The 20,304-nt window shown below is 40.7% G+C and overlaps 1 long non-coding RNA gene and 1 pseudogene across 1 annotated transcript in view; one reads left to right on the top strand and one right to left on the bottom strand.

Annotated features, from left to right (window-relative positions):
* LOC138146473 (uncharacterized) overlaps nt 1-20,304 on the bottom strand; it is a 103,152-nt gene that overhangs the window by 37,068 nt on the left and 45,780 nt on the right. The gene's annotated exons all lie outside the window — the stretch shown is intronic.
* LOC138146459 (alpha-soluble NSF attachment protein pseudogene) lies at nt 795-2,649 on the top strand (annotated as a pseudogene).

Below are 20,304 nucleotides of genomic sequence, written 5' to 3'. Positions count from 1 at the left end.
CTTATCTTTTGGACACTCAGTTACTTTTTCCACTGAATGGATCAATTCAGCTCCATCAACAGTTATTAAAACACATGATGTATATACCAGGCAAAGGTGTTGACAATGAGAAGACAGAACAATGGCACTTCTCCATTTGTCCTGGGGCTGGAGGAGGGGGCTATGCCATTCTCACAGATGAGGACAATGCAAGGTGGTATATGATGGGGGCTAAGGGAAGATCTAGATAAAGAATTTTGGACAAAATTGTCAGGGAAAATAAAACAATCTCAACTAAGGGGATCAAGGAAGATGAGGAATGAGGGAATAAGCATTTTTAAGTGCCTACTAGATGCCAGGTGCTATGCTAAGCACTTTATAATTATTATCTCATTTGATCCTTATAACAGCCCTGGGAGGTTGGCACTAGTATGATCCTTATTTTACAGATGAAAAGATAGAGGTTAAGTGACTTGTCCAGGGACATACAACTAGGAAGTTTCTGAGGTAGGATTTGAACACAGGTTTTCCTGATTCCAGGGCCAGTTTTCTATTCACTGCACCACCTAGATACTGCAGGTGACACCTTGACTGAGTCTTGAAGGAAAAGAGGAATTCTCCAAAACAGAGATGAGGAGGGAGTGACTGCCCTGAACAAAAATAAATGAGATGAAGATGTCATGATCTCATGCTGGGAGACAACTTGCAGGACACCTTCCAGTTGTACCATTTTGTGATTTGTACCCATTTTAGTTTTTAAATGTTCAGGGGAAAAAATTAGTCTAGCCAGAAAGAAAGGGCTGATCTATGGCAAGATGGTCACTAGCAACACTTTTGGTGGTAACAAAGTAGAGTTCACAAAGTGGGTGCCCATGGATAGGGGAATACATGCACAAAGTGGGCCACGTGAAGAGAGTGCTAATAGTGGAGAAAATGAGGAATTTAGAAAAGTCTGGGGAAATCTATATGATCGGATGCACACTGAAATGAGGAAAATGGGGAGAAATACTTAAATTATACATAAATAATATATAAATTTAAAACATAAATATATAAATCAGATTATAGGTGAAAACAAGACTAAAAGGCATCTACATTGTGATTCTAACAACCTATCTTGATGCAGGAGAACAGATGAAGAAACACAATCCTCTTCTCTCTGGGAAAGTGGGGACCTATGGATGCAGAATGATGTATGCGTGAATCAGATGCATTGTTGGGATATTTTGAATTAACTGTTAGAAATTGAATGGGGGGAGGGGTATTTTGGTGATAGATTGTGATATACAAAAGATCATATTTTTAAAGGAAATAAAAGACTCCAGTTCATTTTAAGAAATCAGTCGGCATTTGTTAAGCTTCCTGTGTTCCAGGCACTATGCCAAGTGGTGGGGACTAAAAAGAAAAAGCCAAAAGATTCCCCACCCTTATGAAACTTAGATTCTAAGGGAGAAGATAAGCTGTATAAATAGGTATCTACAAAGTAGAGAAAAAGTTGTAGGTGGTGGTGGTGGTATCCTTCATTTTGGAAGAGGAACAATGACATCAGGATGCCTTAACTTGAGAGTGAATTGGATTTAAGTGAGGTTGAGTAACCTTAGAGGGATGGTAATAGCCACTGGGGCATTGGAAAGGGATCCCTGGAGGTAGCGCTTGAAGAATCAGAGACCATAGCTGCTCCGTACCACATCGTCCTAGCCATCCTCTGTTGTGACGGCCCTGCCCTGTGCAGCGGAGGTGGGGCTGCCCTGGAGACCCGAGCGCTTCCCCGCCTTGGACAACTTCGGCAAGGAGGCAGAGCACAAGCTCAAGAGCTCTCAGTCCCTCTTCTCAGGCCTCTTCCGAGGCTCATCCAAAATCGAGGAAGTGTGAGAAATCTACTGGAGCCTCAAATATGTTCAAGACGGCCAAGAACAGGGGCGCTGGGGGAAATGCGTTCTGCCAGGCGGCCCAGCTGCATGGTCAGCTGCGGAGCAAATATGACAGTTGTGCGGCTGCGGGGGATAGCAGCCCCAAGAGGCTATTAACCGTTTGACAGCAACTGAGATCTACAGGGACGTAGGCCGCTTCAGGATCGCAGCCAAACGCCGCCGCGTCTCCATTGCTGAGATCTAAGAGACAGAGCTGGAGGACATGGAGAAGACCATAGCTCATTATGAGCAGTCTGCAGACTCTTACAAGGGGGGAGAGTCCAACAGCTCTGCCAGCAAGTGCCTGGGGAAGGCAGCTGGCTACGCCGCCCAGGAGAGCAGCACCAGAAGGCCCTCGAGGTCTATGAGCAGGTGCGGCCCAAGCCATGGACAGTTCCCGCTGAAGCGCAGTACAGAGGACTATCTCTTCCAGGCCGCTCTGTGTCACTTCTGCATCGACATGCGGGATGCCAACTTGGCCGTACAGAAATAAGAGACGTTTCCAGCTTTTTCTGATTCCCAAGAATGCAAACTCGCCAAAAACCTCCAGGATACCCGTGAAGAACAGAATGCCACCGGCCACACCCACTTGGTAAAGGAACACGACTCCATCTCGAGGCTGGATCAGTGGCTTACCACCATGCGCCTGGGCATCAAGACGACGCTCCAGGAGGTCGAGGAGGACTTTCGCAAGTCCTCCACCCAAGTGGGGTTTTGCCTCCATCGTTGGGCTCCCCCGCTTTCCCCCCTTCGGGGCTAAACAGATTGTAGGAAGGGTGGGGAGGAGGGAGGTGTGGGGGAAACCCCACCTGGAGGCCTGGAGGCCTGGAGGCTGGGGCTTGAAACCCACAGCCAAAGATCGGGAATGAGTGCTGCCCTGAGCCTCTCCCCCTCCATGCCTCAGCACAGCGGCAAAGAACCAGGACTTCAGCCTAACCCAGCCCCTGGCCTGCCCTCTCACCACGCAGGGAGGGGCAGGGGACACTGATTCCCTTTGGGCCCCCCACCCCCTGGGGGGCTCGTCTGCTCAGGCTGTGCCCCCCATTCTACACATCCTTTCCCCCAGGGCTCCCCACCTCTCAGGTTTGGCCCTTTGGACCAAGATGCTTCTCCCCTCCCTCTCCCCAGCCCTCCTCACGCTGCTGGGGGTGGGGAGAGAAGGAGGAGGATTCTCACAACTTGTAGATCCTGTCCCCATATCTCTCTCATCTCTCTTCTCTTTACACACACTGTTCCTACGAAATCAAGATTTCTTCGTCTACTCCTAGCCTCCATTATTTCAATAGCCTTCTAGTTTTCCTATCCACTCTATTCTTCTCTGACCCAAATTCATAGAGCTGTCAAAATTCTTTTCTCAATATTTGGTCTGATCATGCCACCAATCTCATCTAAAATCTTCAGTAACTCCCCCATGAAATTCTTCAGTCTGGTATCTAAAGTCCCCTGAAATCTGGCTCCCACTTGCTGCATGTCATACTATTCCCTTTCCTCAAATTGTGCCTCCGGGTGGAGTTTGCTATTGTAGTAAAGAACAATATGAGTCAAGAAAGAAGCTTAGTCACCTAGGAGATGAAACAATCCAAACCCAGTCAGACTACAGAAAAGTGAGGCTCATATCCAGTTGCAAACACTTAAACACACCTACCTCCCAGTGAAACGGGGGATAGAGTGCCTGGCCTGGTTTCAGGAAGACTCATTTTCCTGAGTTTCAATCTGACTTCAGATACTTATTAGCTGCGTGACCTTGGGCAAGTCACTTAACCCTGTTTGCCTTAATTTCTCATCTATAAAATGAGCTGGAGAAGGAAATAGCAAACCACTCCAGGATCTTTGTCAAGAAAATCCCAAATGGGGTCATGGAAAGTTGGACAGGAATGAAAAAAAATAACAACAGCCTCCCAGGGCTGTGAGGGTTAAATGAGATAAAATCCAGAAAGTTCTTTGCAAACCTTAGCACACTCTATTCCTGCTACCACTGCTAATTATCATCATCACCATCATTATATGCCTAGGGATACATAGTGATCAAACCCACTAAAATATCACATTCATTATGCCTGTTGAGGCTTACAACAAAAGAAGCTGCAGAGGTCACCTAGGCCAATCCTCCCATTTTACAGATGAGGAAACTGAGGCCCAGATAAGTTAAATTACTTGCACAAGGACATATAACAAGGCAATGGCAATCACAGCTTAAATGTAGCCACATATCCTAACTCCCTCCTTTGTGTTAGGAAAACAAAAACCACAGTCTCCTTAAATCCTGCCAAAATTGACTCTGCCAAGTTCCAGTAAATCCCCCAGTCCTTGTAACCACATTATCTTGGGCTGCTTCATTCCAGTAACTGTCTCCCTGGGGAGAGTCTATATGTCTCCCCTAACTGTGACTCTATAGGAGCCACCCCTCCCCCATTGCTATCCCCATCCCCATCTCCTCCCCACACTCCTAACCCTACTCAGACCACGCACACCCATGATGTTCATGGGTAAGAGAGTTTGTTTGAATTACAGGCATTCTCATTCTGTCTCTTCTCTTGTTATCCCTACTTTTTCCCTAAGAGTCTAACAATCCTGTAGTTTTGCCTTCTGATGCAAAGTTTTATAAGGGAATAATCTGGTGCCATTAGCCTCAAACCCTGTGGTGCTGACATTGCAATAATCTGTCAGCAAATTAGCATCACAGGCTTACTGCATGAGGTAACCCATGTCTGCCTTGTACCCTGCAATCTCATGTTGTTAAAGATGGCTCTTTAAATCAAATATGCCTTAGCAGGAGGGTTCCAACTAGTGCCTCTAACTTGGAAATACCAGGTTCCCCCATATGTGTCATGTCCACTCTGTGGGATACCCAGACAGGCCACTGGGGTAGAAAACAAAGAAACCAACCAACCAAGAGCACCTGCTCTTCTCTTTTTCTTCAGGGCAGTTGGAAACGTCTTAGGGAAGGGTTTGAGGGAGCCAGTCTTCTATTTGCATCTCTCGGGGGAAAGAGAACACTGTGTCTTACCAGCATCCACTAGTAGAAGATCCCTTTCTCCCCACAGAGCCCAAATTTAGCTATCCATCTTGTCAAGGAATAAGGAGAACTTCTCACACTCTATAGATTGATCTTGAGACCCATGGGGCATAAGGGCAGGACATAAAGTCTCTGAGTTACTGTTAATGCTGACTTTGGGTAATGAAGGCCATCTATCCCATCCATGCCTGAGCCCCAACCTTGGGTCTTTCTTCCTCAAGACACACACAAACACTCCCATTTGGGGTCATCTCCCTGGCCCAATTTTGAGCATTCCAGGCAGCACCCCTCACCTTCCCCCAAAATGACAATAACAATAACAACAACCCAGCCTAGGAATAACCCAAAGAGATAATTTTTGAATAAATGTTGCCTGGTTCTCGCTCCTCATTTGCTGGGAGCTGCCAAGCGGCAGCCTAAATTGACGGCTTGTTAGTGAGGACTGGCCCCTTTGTGAGATGTTTTCAGAGTGATTGATTTACAATAAAGTGGTTCCTGGTGGGTGCATGCAGGTGGAACTGATGCAGATCGATTCTAGTGGTGCTAACTAATCAGCTGTTTAAGCTGGCAGCGTGCTCCATGACAGCCACAGAGCAGCCATCATTTTCCCCTAAGATTACAAATTAACTTGTTCTGTTTCTCCTGCAGGCCGTCAATTTTCGGGGGCCCCAGCCTCTGGGGTGCGGCAGGGGGAGGGCACAAGGGGCACTTAGGAGACAGAGAGGAAGCCTCTGCTGGAACTTTCTTTCTACCAAAGGCAAAGCAAGGCAAAGCATCATTTGCTCTTTGAAAAATAAATCTCATGGAAGAATGGGATTTATCATTCTCGATGAAATTAATCCCCTTTCAGGGAAGGTAGGGGTGAATGAAGCTACTCTATTTCAAAAGGCTTATTCAGCATTAATTTTTTTTTCTATCAGCTTTTTGTGTGATGATCCATCCCTCTTCTCCCCAAAGAGGGATGGCTCAGATGAATCACCAGGCAGGTGTCCATCCACCCCACCTTCCCCAAGAGAAAACCCGATTGAGAAAATTTACAACTTACTCAGTGAAGGAATGGGTCCTCTTTTCTGCTTTTGTAAAGCTATTATCTCAATTGACTTTATAGCCACAATGTGAGGTAGGTAAAACATAAAGTTAGTACATATCACCCCCATTTTTACAGGTTAGAAAATTTTGGATCAGAATACCTAAGTGGCTTACCAATTGTAACACAGCTAGGAAAGGTCACAGGTAGAATTTTATCCCAAGGCTAGTTGTGTGATCTTGGACAAATCACTTAGCCTCCTTGGGTCTTGATTCCCTAATCTAGAGAGGCAACAATGGGCTAAGTGGATATACTCTCAGACTTGGAATCAGGATGACATGGGATCAAGTCTTGCCTCAGATTCTTTCTATCTCTGTGACCTTCGGAAAGTCATTTAACCTCATTTTCCTCCTCTGAAAAGTGGCCTCCAATTTCTTTTCTATCTCTATGAGCCTAAAATCATCTGAAACATAATGGGTTTGGAACTGATGGCCTTGCAGGCCCATCCCAGCTCTAAAGCTCTAGCCCTCCCCTCATTACACCTTGATTCTTCCCACTAGGCCAACCTGGCTTGCACAAACTACCTACATCACTCACTTTTTAGTTTAAAAAATTCTGTACAAAAATGACATACCAGAGGCCTAAAATTTACACAGTAATGCCCTTATACACTTAAAAGCTTATTCCCATGAAATTCACTGCTTTACAAAAAGACCTGAGAGTTGGTGTGGACAGGTGACTTTGTACCAAGGAAAGAGAGCATCAGTCTTATTGTTTGATGGACTCAGTTTGGATCCAAACTCAAGTGACTAGCTGCGTGATTCTGTATTGACTCTGAGTATCAGTTTTTCTGTTTATAAAATGGGTAATGCCATCCTCACTATTCACCATATAAGGTTGTACTTGTGCTCCTACAGAGACCTGTGCTCCTACAGAGGCACCCAGCCTCATGCCTCTCTAGGCCAAACCCGGCCATAAAGCTTGAGAATCAAGATAAGCTGCAAAGACAAAAAGAACTGAAGAGCTAAAGGGCAAATATGCTAAACCAACTGGGAATGGCACCAGGCAACAAGATGCAGGCAAACACAGGCATTGGAGCAGTGGTGGGCTTCAAGAAGAAAAGTGAGAAAAGGAAGCGGGAAGACGGTTTGTGTCTGACCTCTTACCTCCATTCTATTTGCTGGTGATGAACAGGCACAGTAAGGCTCTGAGGGGGGGGGGGGAATCCTTGAAGTTACTGGCAGAAGTGACTGGATCTAAGCACCTGAATGATGTCTAGGAACACCTGGGACTGAGGCCATGTCCATAGGCTAGTGGCCCACCCAGATCTGGGAGCAGCCATGAGTCCTCGGCCCAAATAAAATTTGTTTTGATATGCTTTGATTTTAATCCCTTTTCTTTGTAATAATGAATATATATATATATATACACATACACATCGATATACATAGATATACATGTATGTGTGTATACATACACACACAATATGATGCCACACATGTGCCGTAACTCCATCACATCATGAATACATAGCAGGGATAGGAGCTAGATGTGTATTTTCCTTAATGTAATGGAACACCCAAATGAAGAAACTCACTCTGCCAATGCAATCTGCCTCCTTCTTATAGGCTTAGTGAATAACCTAAGGCAATGAAAAGTGGTTTATATTGACTGTGTGACACCAGACATTTCAGAAGCAGGATTTGAACACGGGGCTATTTTGACTTGCAGGCCAGCTCCCTATGCACTACATCATGCTGCTTTTGATTAGAGTCTCTTAGAAAGAGAGTGGAGTTGCCTAGCAGGGGGGCTGATCCAAGAGTTTAATTGGATAAATCTATATAAACCATATTCATAGACTGATAATCCTAACATTTTCAGCCATAAGAAGAGCAGAATGAGGGCATTGAGATACCCTGTTCTCTGAGAGCTATGAAGGTGGGGAGGGGAGGAACAAGCATTTATTAAGTGCCTACTATATTCCAGGGTAGTCAGGTGGCACAGTGGATAGAGTGCCAGGCCTGGGGTCAGGAAGACATCTTCCTGAGTTTAAACCTGGTCTTAGACATTTACTAGCTGTGTGACCCTGGGCAAGTCACTTAACCTTTGTTTGCCTCAGTTTCATTATCTGTAAAATAGGACACATATTAGTACCTACTTCCCAAGTTGTGAGCATAAAATGAGATAATATTTGTAAAATGTTTAGCATAATGCCTGCCACACTGTAGGTGTTATATAAGTGTTATCTATCTGTTGTTGTTCAGTCATTTTTAGTCATGTCCAAGTCATGGACTGATCTCCTGGTTTCCAAGTTTCCTTCAGAGTCATGTCCCACTTTTTGGAATTATACCTTGAATTGCCAGCTGCTAAGCAGTACATCTGTCCCATACTCTCATGCTTTGGCCTTCCTTGGTATGGCCCTACTAGGATATTTCAATTAACTCAAGCCTTCAGTCCTAAGGATGAAGCTCCCCAACTCAATTAAGCATCTTTATGTCATTTGATGAGTCTCTCTCTCTCTTGTTCTCTCTCTGTCTCCCTCTCCCTCTCTCAATGTTGTGAAAAATAAAATGCAATGAATTTGATGTACCTTTAAGAGGTCATAGAATTTTGAAGTTGACAGGATCTTAGGTATCACTCCTGCTTCCCCATTTTACATATGAGAAATTGAAACTGATTTTATTTTTGTTCTCACTAATAGGAATGACCATTAGAAATGCACTGATTTACTTAACAACAATATTTACAAAATACTTTATAGTTTATAATGTCCTCATTAAAATCCTTTGTCCTTCCTCTAGTAGTTTTTCCCCCTTGAGTTCACTAATAACAAGACCATTTTTTATTGCATTGAATATCTCTGATAATATCAGATATCTCTGATAATCATACTATTTAGAGAATTGCTACAACTATATAAGACTAAGATCCTCATGGAACAAATGATTACTTGTAAGAATAAATAGGGGAAGAGTTAAAATATAACAAAAGAAAGTCAAGCTACTTGAAAGGAGCTGAAATCTCCCCTTTCCAATATGAAATGGTGTAATTTATTAAAGATATATTCAAAATGTGGATTTTAGGTAAATGCCCCATTAGACAAATTGGCTTTTGGTGAATTGTGTTTGAGTAAATTGACTTTAAGTCAACTGGCCTAGAAACAACTCTGTCCTCCTACCCATGATAATGACATAGCCCAGGGATATTGTTTCACTGTCTTGGATATCAAGAATGCTACTTCTGTCTTACGTTTATTAGGCCAATGTTTTTAAAAGGCACACACTCAAATAAACTGATTGTGAAGAGAAATAAACTAGCTGAATTGCATGGCACTTATGATACTATTATTCACTGATTTCAAGGGGCCTGTGATCTTCTAAATGTGAGTATTGTTCCAGGGGTACAAATGGCAACACATCACTCCTTTTCCTATGTGCCTCTTGTACCTATCCCCTGGGAGTCCTCTCCATGAGATGTGTTGGTTCATGAGACCAGGGTCTTTTAGGATTTGGGGAAAGGAAGTATTTAATATATTTACCACAAGAGTCTAAACATTTTACAAAGATAGTACAGAAAGGGTTTAAGCTCTATCAAGCAAGAAGATGCACAGTAGGCATGACCCTGGGCTAAATAGCAAGCCTGTCCAATAAACTAAGAAATTCAACAATTTGTCAGTCCATAGAAATGAGGTTGCCAATTTCACACTATTGCCCCAGATAGGCTCATTTTAGGTTCACTAGATGGTGAGCTCCTTGAGGGCAGGGCCTGTCTTTTGACTCTTTATATCCCCAGCACTTGATATGGTACCTGGTATATAGCACTTAGTAAATGTTTCTTGATTAATATAGGAAGAGGTGGCATGAAGACAGCATCACTTTTTTTTTTACCCTTTGGAGGGCAATTGGGGTTAAGTAACTTGCCCAAGGTCACATGGCTAGTATTTTTGTGTGGGTGTTAAATGTCTCAGGCCGGAACCGAACTCGGGTCCTCCCGACTCCAGGGCCGGGGCTTTACTCACTGCACCACCTAGCCGCCCCAGCAGCATCACTTTTTGACCAAGGCTCCCTAAATCTGTAATCGCATGCTCTGTTCCTAACTCCATGCTAGTTTTGAACTGCTACGTGCTAGATCCTCGGGTCATTTGAGGGGTTATCATTGTCTTTTCTTTGCTCTTGATGCCAGATGGGCACATACATAAATTACTAGGTTGTACAAAATAAGACGATGTGAAAAAAGACATAATGGAGTATGGGAGCTAACCACATCCAAGGTATATAACTAATTATGTAGAAGACATTTATAGATATAGATATAATCAAATTTAGAAGTTAATTGCAGAACAGGATATGCATAGTCATAAGAGGATATGAAAACCAGCTGTTGCCTGGAGATTAGATATAAGACAAGCAAGAAATATACAATCTATCATTTTAAGTAAAAAGTCACCAATCACTTCTTGATCAATCTCATGTGCCAATAACCCTGTCCAAGGCCTACATAAGTATATGATTTAACTCAGATATCTTAAGACCTTCTCCAAGTTTTGAAGCATGCCATATGGCCCACCACCAGAGAAGATATCTCCATTATCCCATGATGTTCTGGGAGGCTTCCCTTGGATCATTTGGTATTTCATAAGTACCAATGTAGCATATGAGCTTTCCATCTATTATTTGCACTCTCATTCTATGATTTGTCTACCTCCTTTTCTAGTCTGGTATCTCCATGATAGCATCTTACATAGTACACAAAATATATTTTATACAATGCTAGAACCTATTGGCAACCACTATACTCTTCTCCATTGCCCTTTGGGAGATGTGTATTTTATTTCCCTTGGAGACTGTAGTGTTTCCAGATTTACAGGTATATGTCCATCACCAGAAAAATAGCTCACAGAAGTCTTAGACCAGGGATGGGGAAACTGTGGCCTCAAGACCACATGTTGCCCCCTAGGTCCTCAAGTGTGGCCATTTGATTGAATCTTAAGTTTGGATTCAGTCAAATGACTGCACTTGAGGACCTAGGAGGCCACATGTCTCAAGGCTCACATTCCCCACCCCTGTCTTAGAGCAACAGCTTATGTGATATTCCATAAGAAATTCAAGATAGAGATATGACCTGAATATTAAAGACTGTACCATAAAAACATTAAAAGTAAAGAAGTTCATATATCTTTCACAATTCTAGGTAGGAGATTTATTCTTTAAAAAAGGGGGGGATATAGAAGCAAGTAAAAAAGACAAACTACATAATTTTCATTGAAAAGTTCCTGCACATAGAAAATCGTTGCATCTAGGATGAGCAGTAAAGTGATCATTTGGGAACAAGTGTGTAACCAATTATTCAGATAAGGGTTTGGTATCCAATGTATAGAAGAGACAACTAGTGCAAATTTATAAATCCAAAAGCCATTTCCCAATAGATAAGTTATAAAAGGTCAACTCACAATTTTTAAAAGAAGAATTGCTATGAAAGAAAGATCGATATCACTACTAATAAGAAAAAATGCAAATCAAAACAACCTTGAAGTTTCATCTGGCACTCAGAAAATTAGCAAAGACTAGAAAATATTGTGATAGTCAATGTGGGAGGAGTTGTGAAAAGATAAGCACATTAATGAATTGCTGGTGGAGATGTGAACTTGTATCATCACTCTGGAAAGCAAATTGGAAAATATGCAAATAAAGTAGCTAAAATGACCATACCCTTTAAACTAGAAATTCTACTACTAGTAATACATTATAAGCAGTCATTGCTTTTTTTAAGTATATGTACCAAAATATATACAGTAGCACTTTTATGTCATAGAAAAGAATAGGAAACTAAGTAGATGTGTATTAATTGGGGAATGGTTAAACAAGCTGCAGTACATGAATGTTGTAGAATATTATTATTATATGTTAAATGATGACTTATGAATACAGAGAAACATAGAAAGACTTATATTAACTGATGCAAAGTAAAGTAAACAGAGCCAAGAAAACACTGTATAAAATAATTACAAATACGTAAATGATAGAAACCAGAATTAAATATCATAAAATTACAAAGAACTCAGCTCCAAAGAAGAGATATTGGAAAGTACCTCTCCCAACTCCTTTGCAGATATAGGGGCTGCACAAGTATGGAATACTGCATATAATGTCAGATTTGAGGGATGTATTGATTGGTTTTATTATGTTTTTCTTTATCTTTTTATTTGAAAAATCTTTTATTATTAGAGATGAATCTCTGAGATTAGGGAAAAGCACAAGGAAAAATCTGGTCAATAAAAACCAAATATATAAATAATAATTTTTTTAAAAGAAAGTTTGCCATGGTATCCAATTAAGCAAAGCTGTTCCAAGAACATTCAAAGAGAAAAATGGAAAAAGAAATTAAAACTGAAGAAAGGACATGCAAAAAAAAATTAATAATTTTTTTCTGTCAAGGAGAATAGGATCATTTTCCTTGGACAATGGTCTTGGACCCTAAAATCAAAAGCTATGAAGCATTTAAAGAGGAAGTAGAAAAACCACTGGAGATAACAAAGAAAGAAAGAGCAACCAGGTTGGATCAAGTATATTAAGAGGAGAGCCATGTTGGAAACTGCACAATTGTGAGGACATTGAGGAATGGATTTACAAAGTATCAAAAAGAATAGGTGATGCAAAAGGAGCTGAAAAAAAAAATCTCAGACCTCCCTGATTACAGAAAGAAAATGTAGAAGAGAATGTAGGGGGTTATTGCATATTAAGCAGTATGTTCAAGTGATGCAATCCAGGGATCATAGGATTGAAGCATGAAGGAGAGAATTTGGTGAAGGACAAATGAGAAAGAAACACATGTTATTTTGTAGATGGGATGATGATAGCTGACAACACAAAGAAAAGCTAAACACCTCGAATCTTTTTTTCTCTTTTTTTTTGCCAAGGAGAATGACTTTGGCAATATAACAAAGAAAAATTGACTAATGGAGTTAATTCTCACAGTGAGTAAGGACATAGTAAGAGAGTCCCTAGTTCCCTTTGATAAATTCAAGTCACCTAGCCCTGACAAACTATATCATTGAGTGCTGAAAGATCTAAAAGATGTGATTATTGAACTATTCTAAGCAATATCTGAAAGATCACAGAAAACGCAAGAAATACCATAAGATTGGAAAACGGCAAGTTTCAACCTAATTAAAAAAAAGAGGGGGGAAAGAATAGCTTTAAAACCATACCTGTGAGTTTGACTTTGATTCTCAGAGAAGTTTTAGAGTGTTTCATCTTAAAAATAGTTGTCAATGAGATGACATTATGCAAGAAAAAAAAAAAACTTGTGATGACTTCTGGGAGCCAAGATGACAGAGTAAGCAGTAAATTGCTATATCTTTCCCATACTTATCTCCAAACAACCATAAAACAGAGATCCAAAACAAATCCTGGAACAGCAAGACCAGCAAAAAGATGGGGTAAAGCAATCTTTTAGTCCAAGAAACTTAGAAGATTGGCAAGAAAAGTCTGTCTCACTCTGTGAAAAAGGGGAGTGCAGTCCAAAACAGAAAGTGTCCTAGCAAGTTAGCAGCAAGCCCCAACTCAGCAAACCAGGCACACTGCCGAGTTCAGACTGTCATGGAGAAATGCAGAAATATCCCACTGGGCCTCAGCACATGCCAGATGCCACCACTAGGACTCAGGCTCAGCACCAGGTAAACTATCAGACCTCTATGGCCTCCCGCAGTGCTAGCCAACCCCTATTACACCCCCTCAGGGTAGCACCAGACAGGGTCCCCTGTGGACTTCAGGGCAACATCAATATAGCATCATGTAAACAGTTACTAGCACAAATACAAGCACTAGCACAAGACGCTTGAAACAGTGTCCCTTCCATCCTGAGAGAAGAGCTCAAATTTAAAAGAAAAGAAAAAGATACCCCCCTGAAAAAAAAAAGATGAGCAAAAAAACAAACAAAAAAAATAATCTGATCATAGAGTTTTATTACAGAGACAGGGAAGACCAAGACACAAACTCAGAAGAGATGAACAATATCGAAACACCTATGGGCAAAACCCTAAAGAAAAATGGGAAGTAGTCTAAAAAATTCATGGAAGAGCTCAAAAAGAAGCTTAAAAATCATTTGAGAGAGGAAGAAAAAAATTGGGAAAAGAAATGAGAATATATAATAGTATATAATATGTAAATATATATTATATTATATATAATATAATATATATTTATTTTTATATTATATATTTTATATATTATATCACATTGCATATAATATAATATAAAATAATAAAATATATAAGAGAATTATGAAAAAAGGTCAATGACTTAAAAAACTACTTAAAAAGTAGAATTGGCCAACTGGAAAAGGAGATGCAAAAATCTACTGAAGAAAACAACTCCTTCAAGTATACAATTGGCCAAATGAAAAAGAAATTACAAGAGTTAATTGAGGAAAACAACACCTTAAAATTTAGAATTGGGCAAGTGGAAGCTAATGGCTCTATGAGATATTATAAATCAATCAAAGAAATCCAAAAGAATGAAAAATGGAAGAAAATATAAAATAATTCATTGGAAAAACAACTGACCTGGAAAATACATTCAGAAGAGACAATATCAGAATCATTGGACTACCTGAAAGCCATAATCAAAAGGAAGACCTGGACAGCATCTTTCAAGAAATTATAAAACAAAACTGCCCCAATATCCTGGAACCAGAGGGCAAAATAGGCATTGACAGGATCCACCACTCACCACAGGAAAGAGATGCCAAAATAAAGACCTGAAGGGAACATTATAGTCAAATTTCAAATTTCAGGTAGAAGGGAAAAAATGATAAGGAAAAATTTAAACTTTGGGAAGTCACAATCAAGATTACACAGGGCTTGGCAACTGTAACATTAAAAGATCAGAGGTCATGGAACATGATATTCCAAAAGGCAAAGGAGTAGGACTACAGCCAAGAATCACTTATCCAGTAAAACGAATCATGATACATCAAGGGGAAAAATGGCCATTCAATGAAATAGAATATTATTCCTTCATAAAACAAAGAACAGAAATAAAAATTTGACCTCCAATATCAAGACCCAAGAGAAGCATAAACAGGTAAAAAAAGAGAAAAGAAAACATAAGGGATTCAATAGAGCTAAACTGTTGACATCCCTACACAGGAATATAATACTTGTAACTCTTAAAAGCTGTATCATTAACAGTAAAGATAGAAGGGATATACAGAGACAGAGGGTGTGAGTGTAAGGCGAACCTGAAGGAATGACAAAAAAGAACTAAGAGATAAGAAAAAGGAGTACAATGGGACAAATTATCTCATGTGAAGAGGCAACAAAGGCCTGCTACAGTCCAAGGGAAGACGGTAGGATGGGCTCGGGTATGGCTTGAACATCCGTATTGGCTGGGAACAGTAAGTACATTCAGTTGAATATAGGGATATTCTGATATCTGATAGGGAAGTAGGAGGGGAGGAACTTAAGGAAAAGGGGCAGAGTGGGCAGATCAGAGGAGGTGGCAGACAAAAACAAAATACTGAGGAGGCGGGAAAGAGTGAAAATAGAGAAAGAAGGAAGAGTAGAATGGAGGGGAATACACAGGTAGTAATCATAACTGTGAATGGGAATGGGAGGAACTCACCCATAAAAGAGGAGTGGACAGCAGAGTGGATCCAAAACTAGAGTCCTAGAGTCCTACAATATGTTACTTATAAAAAAAACACCATTTGAGCAGAGAGATACACAGAGTAAGGGACTGGAGCAGAATCTATTCTGCTTCAGTTGAAGTAAAAAAAAAAAGCAGGGGTAGCGATCTTGATCTTAGACACTGGAAAAACAAAAATAGAATTAAAAGAGATAAGAAAGGAAACCACATTTTGCAAAAAAAAGGTACCACAGACATTGAAACAAAATTAGAACAGCTAAGAATAGTCTACCTGTCAGATGCATGGGGAAGGGAAGAATTCAAGACCAAACAAGACATAGAGAAGGCTACAAAATGTAGAATAGATCATTTTGATCATATTAAATTGAAAAGCTTTTGTGCAAACAAAACAACTGCAACCAACATTAGAAGGAAAGAAGAAAGGGAGGAAATAATCTTTACAGCAAGTGTCTCTGATAAAGGCCTAATTTCTCACATATATTGAGAACTAAAGCAAATTTGGGAAAATACAAGCCATTCCTCAATTGATAAGTGTTCAAAGGATATAAAGAGGCAATTTTAAGATGAAGAAATCAAATATATATATATATACAGAGAGAGAGAGAGAGAGAGAGAGAGAGAGAGAGAGAGAGAGAGAGGTCATGGGCTGCTCAGTGTATGTGAATAAGAAATGACCACACCATGTGGGTAGTTCAAGGAAGAACAACGAACTCCCTTTATTGATTCTTAGTACAAGATTTTAATAGAGGAAATGAGACAAAGTATTAGGACTTAAGTCTGTTATAGCCTGGAAGTATCACAGAATAGATAATTTTATAAGGATTTGTTATCTAGGAGACTAAAGTCTTAAGGTAAGACCCTTGATCTAGGCCTTAGGTACCTTCTAATGTAGCCACAGTCATAAACGGATACAAGTGAGAGCAGACTTCAAAGCCAAAGCTGCAATCATCAAAAGACATCATGTTTAGAGCTGACCACCCAAAGATACCTGAGTGCTGAATCAAATATTTTACCTCTCAATAACTAAAATCTTGGGGTAGAGCCTATTGATCTCAGAACTCAAGTAACATTCTTATAAGTGTAACCCATAACAAAGAACTCAGGAGCTAACTCAACCAAAAAGTCGCATCTCAAAGAGCTCTTATATTAAATTCCACTATTAGGATTAATATCTGAATCCTGAATCAGGCCTCTTTGGCTCCAGACAGACAGATAGAAATAGATATAGACATAGACATAGATATAGATGTATGTATATGAAAAAGTGCTTTAGGACTTCTAGGGGGCAGTGCCAAGATGGCGGCATAGAATCAGGAAAACTCCTTGCGCTCCCCCTATAACCACCTCAAATGCCTATAAAAATATCTCTAAACACACTTTAGGGTTACAGAACCCACAAAGTTAAGAGAGAAACAAATCTGCTGAAGGCAGCACAGCAGGTGGACAAGAAGTGTCTATTGCAGCAGAGCCCAGCCCCGCGTGAGCCTGTGGTTTTAGCCTCTGGGAGCCCCGGTCAGCTGAGGCTGGAGAGACATCAGGAGAGTGGATCACCAGCAGCTGTGGTGGTTTCCAGGACTATCAACACATAAATGCCAAAGACAAAGTGAGAGGTCAGTGTGCACTTTGGGAACAGGGGGTCAGGGAGTGCAGTCCAGCCTCTGCCCCCAGTGGCTGAGGAACGGCGGCCATGTGGATGCTTCAGAGCTCCTGGCCTGCAGATTGTAGGGGCACAAAGCAACCATTCTGAGGGATATTTGCTCTTGCTTTAACCTGCTTGGATGTGGAATGCTGTCTTGGGTGGAGGTCCTGGGGTGTGTGACCGGGTGCCAGAGGCTGTGGAGGATTTAGAGAGGGCACCCTGTTGGGAGCCAAAGAGGCCTGAGCCAGGATTTCAGATAATTACCTTGAAATTAGTGGACCCAAATATCAAAGACCTCTTTGAGAAGTGACTTTTTGTCAAGTTAGCTCCTGAGTTTTTTTGATATAGGTTACACTTATAAGAATGTTGTCTGAGTTCTGATACCAACAGGCTCTGCCCCAAGACTTTAATTGTTCAAAACCTAAATATTTGAATTCTTAGGTGGTCAGTTCCTATGCAGATGTACTTGATGATGTGGCTTTGTCTTCTGGCCTTGAAGCCACCTCTCCAGAGCACCCTTTGTAATGTGACTGCATATGAAAGGAGTTAGCTGACTTTTCCTAAGACTTTCTGGCACCTAGAGAACAAAAGGCTTTACTGCCATGCTACTTCCAGAATATGACAGACTAAGATAATGACATGAATACTTGAGTTCCCTTCCTTTGTCTCAGTGCTCTATAAAAACCTTGTCTTAAGAATCAATAAATGGAGTTCATTGTTCTTCCTTGAACTACCCACATAGCCTGGTCATTTCTTATTCACATCTCTAAATCATGCTAAGTGCTGGACACTGAGCAGCCCACAGCAGTGCCCAACTTATGTGGTAGCTGAGAAAACCTCAGTAATTTGGGACAAATTTCTCCTCTCTGGAAGCAGAGTTCTACTGTGGCAAAAAGCTCAAAATTCAAGTAATTGAGTGGCAACATGAGCAAGGAAAGGAAGCATTCAAGCACAGCAATGCAACTTTGGATTCCTTTTTGGGGACAAAAAGGATCAAAGAATGAAACAGGAAGAAGACAACAAAATCAGAACTTCTGTACCAAAAGCTTCCAAGAAAAAATATGAATTGGTTACAGGCCATAGAGGAGCTTAAGAAGTATTTTGGGGGCTGCCAGGTAGCACAGTGAATAAGAGCACGGGCTCCAGTGTCAGGATGACCGGGAGATCAAATCCTGGGCTCAGACACTTAGCACCCACCCCAGAAACACCTGGCTATGTAACCTTGAGCAAGTTACTTAACCCCAATTGCTTAGGGGTGGCCAGGTGGCTCAGCGAGTAAGAGCACTGGCTCCAGTGATGGGATGACCTGGAGATCAAATCCCAAGCTCAGACACTCAGCACCACACCCAGAAATAACTGGCCATGTAACCTTGAGCAAGTTACTTAACCCCGATTGCTTAAAAAAAAAAAAAAAGCAAGGATTTTGAAAACCAAATAAGAGAAGTGGAGGAAAAATTGGAAAGAGAAATGAGAATGATGCAAGAATGCAAGAAAATCATGAAAATCAAGTCAACAACCTGATTGAAGAAAATAACACCTTAAAAATAGACTAATTCAAATGGCAAGAGAGGCTCAAAATGCCAACAAGGAAAAGAATGCCTTAAAAAGATGAATTTTCCAGATGGAAAAAGAATCTCAAAAGCTCACTGAAGGGAATCATTCCTTCAGAATTAGATTGGAGCAAATGGAAGCTAGTGACTTTATGAGAAATCAAGATGATTTTAAACAGATTCAAACAAATGAAAGAATACAAGGCAATGTGAAATATGTCATGGGAAAAACCAGTGACCTGGAAAATAGATCCAGGAGAGATAATTTAAAAATTATTGTACTACCTGAAAGTCATGGTCCAAAAAAGAACCTAGAAATCATCCTTCAAGTAATTCTCAAGGAAAATTGCCCTTTAGAACCAGCAGGTAAAATAGAGGTTGAAAGAATCCACCGATCACCTCTTGAAAAAGATCCCCAAAAGAAACCTCCTAGGAATATTATAGCCAGGTTCCAGAGTTCCCAGATCAAGGAGAAAATACTAAAAGCGGCCAAGAAGAAACAAATCGAATATTGTGGAAACACAATCTGGCAGCTTCTACATTGAGGGATCAAAGGGTTTAGAATATGATATTGTGGAGGTCAAAGGAGCTGGGATTAAAACCAAGAATCACCTACCCTGCAAAACTGAGTATCATGTTTCAGGGGAAAATATCGTCATTCAATGAAATAGAGAACTTTCAAGGACTCTTGATGAAAAAAAAAACAGAGTTGAATAGAAAATTTGACATTCAGATACAAGAAGCAAGAGAAGTGTGAGAAGATAAACAGGGAAAATAAATCATAGGGAACTTATCAAAATTGAACTATTTACATTCCTATATGGAAAAATGATAATTGTAACTTATGAAACTATTCTGAGTATAAGAATAGTTGAAGGGATTATAAATATATGTAATATATGTGTGTATACATATATATGTCTATATAAGAGGCTATATGGGCATACGAATACATATGTGAGTGTGTGTATATATGTGTACAGGTACACATAGATAGAGGGCACAGGACCAATTGAAAAGGAAGGGATGATACTTAAAATGTGAAGTTGAGAGGTGATAGAGGAACATAATGAGAAGAGATGTGGAGAGACAGAATGGGGTAAATTATCTCACATAGCAGAGGCAAGGAAAAATTGTTATAATGGAGGGGAAGTACAGGAAGGCAAAAGGGAATGGGTCAACCTTAGTCTCATTGAATTTGGCTTAGGGAGGGAATGATATGTACACTAAATTGGGTATCTCACCCTACAGGAGATAGGGGGACAGGGGATGAGAGGGGGGGATGATGGAGGGGAGGGCAAGTTGGAAAAAAGGAAGTTAGAAGGACACACTTTTGAAAAGGGACAGGGTCAAAGTAGAGAATAGAACAAGTGGGGCGGGATAGGATGGAGGGAAATATAGTCAATCTTTCACAATATATCCACTAAGGAAATGTTTTGTGTAGCTACATGTGTACAACCTATGTTGAATTGCTTATCTTCCCAGTAAGGGTGGGTGATGAGGGAGGAAGGAAAAGAATCTGGAATTCAAAGTTTT

This window comes from Petaurus breviceps, unplaced genomic scaffold (genome assembly GCF_028583685.1).
Source record: "Petaurus breviceps papuanus isolate PSGF00001 unplaced genomic scaffold, PetGlider_PUasm1.0 90762, whole genome shotgun sequence".
NCBI classification, from domain to species: Eukaryota; Metazoa; Chordata; class Mammalia; order Diprotodontia; family Petauridae; genus Petaurus; species Petaurus breviceps.
Note: the sequence above shows the minus strand (reverse complement) of the source record. Positions and strands in the feature narration are given on the sequence as shown.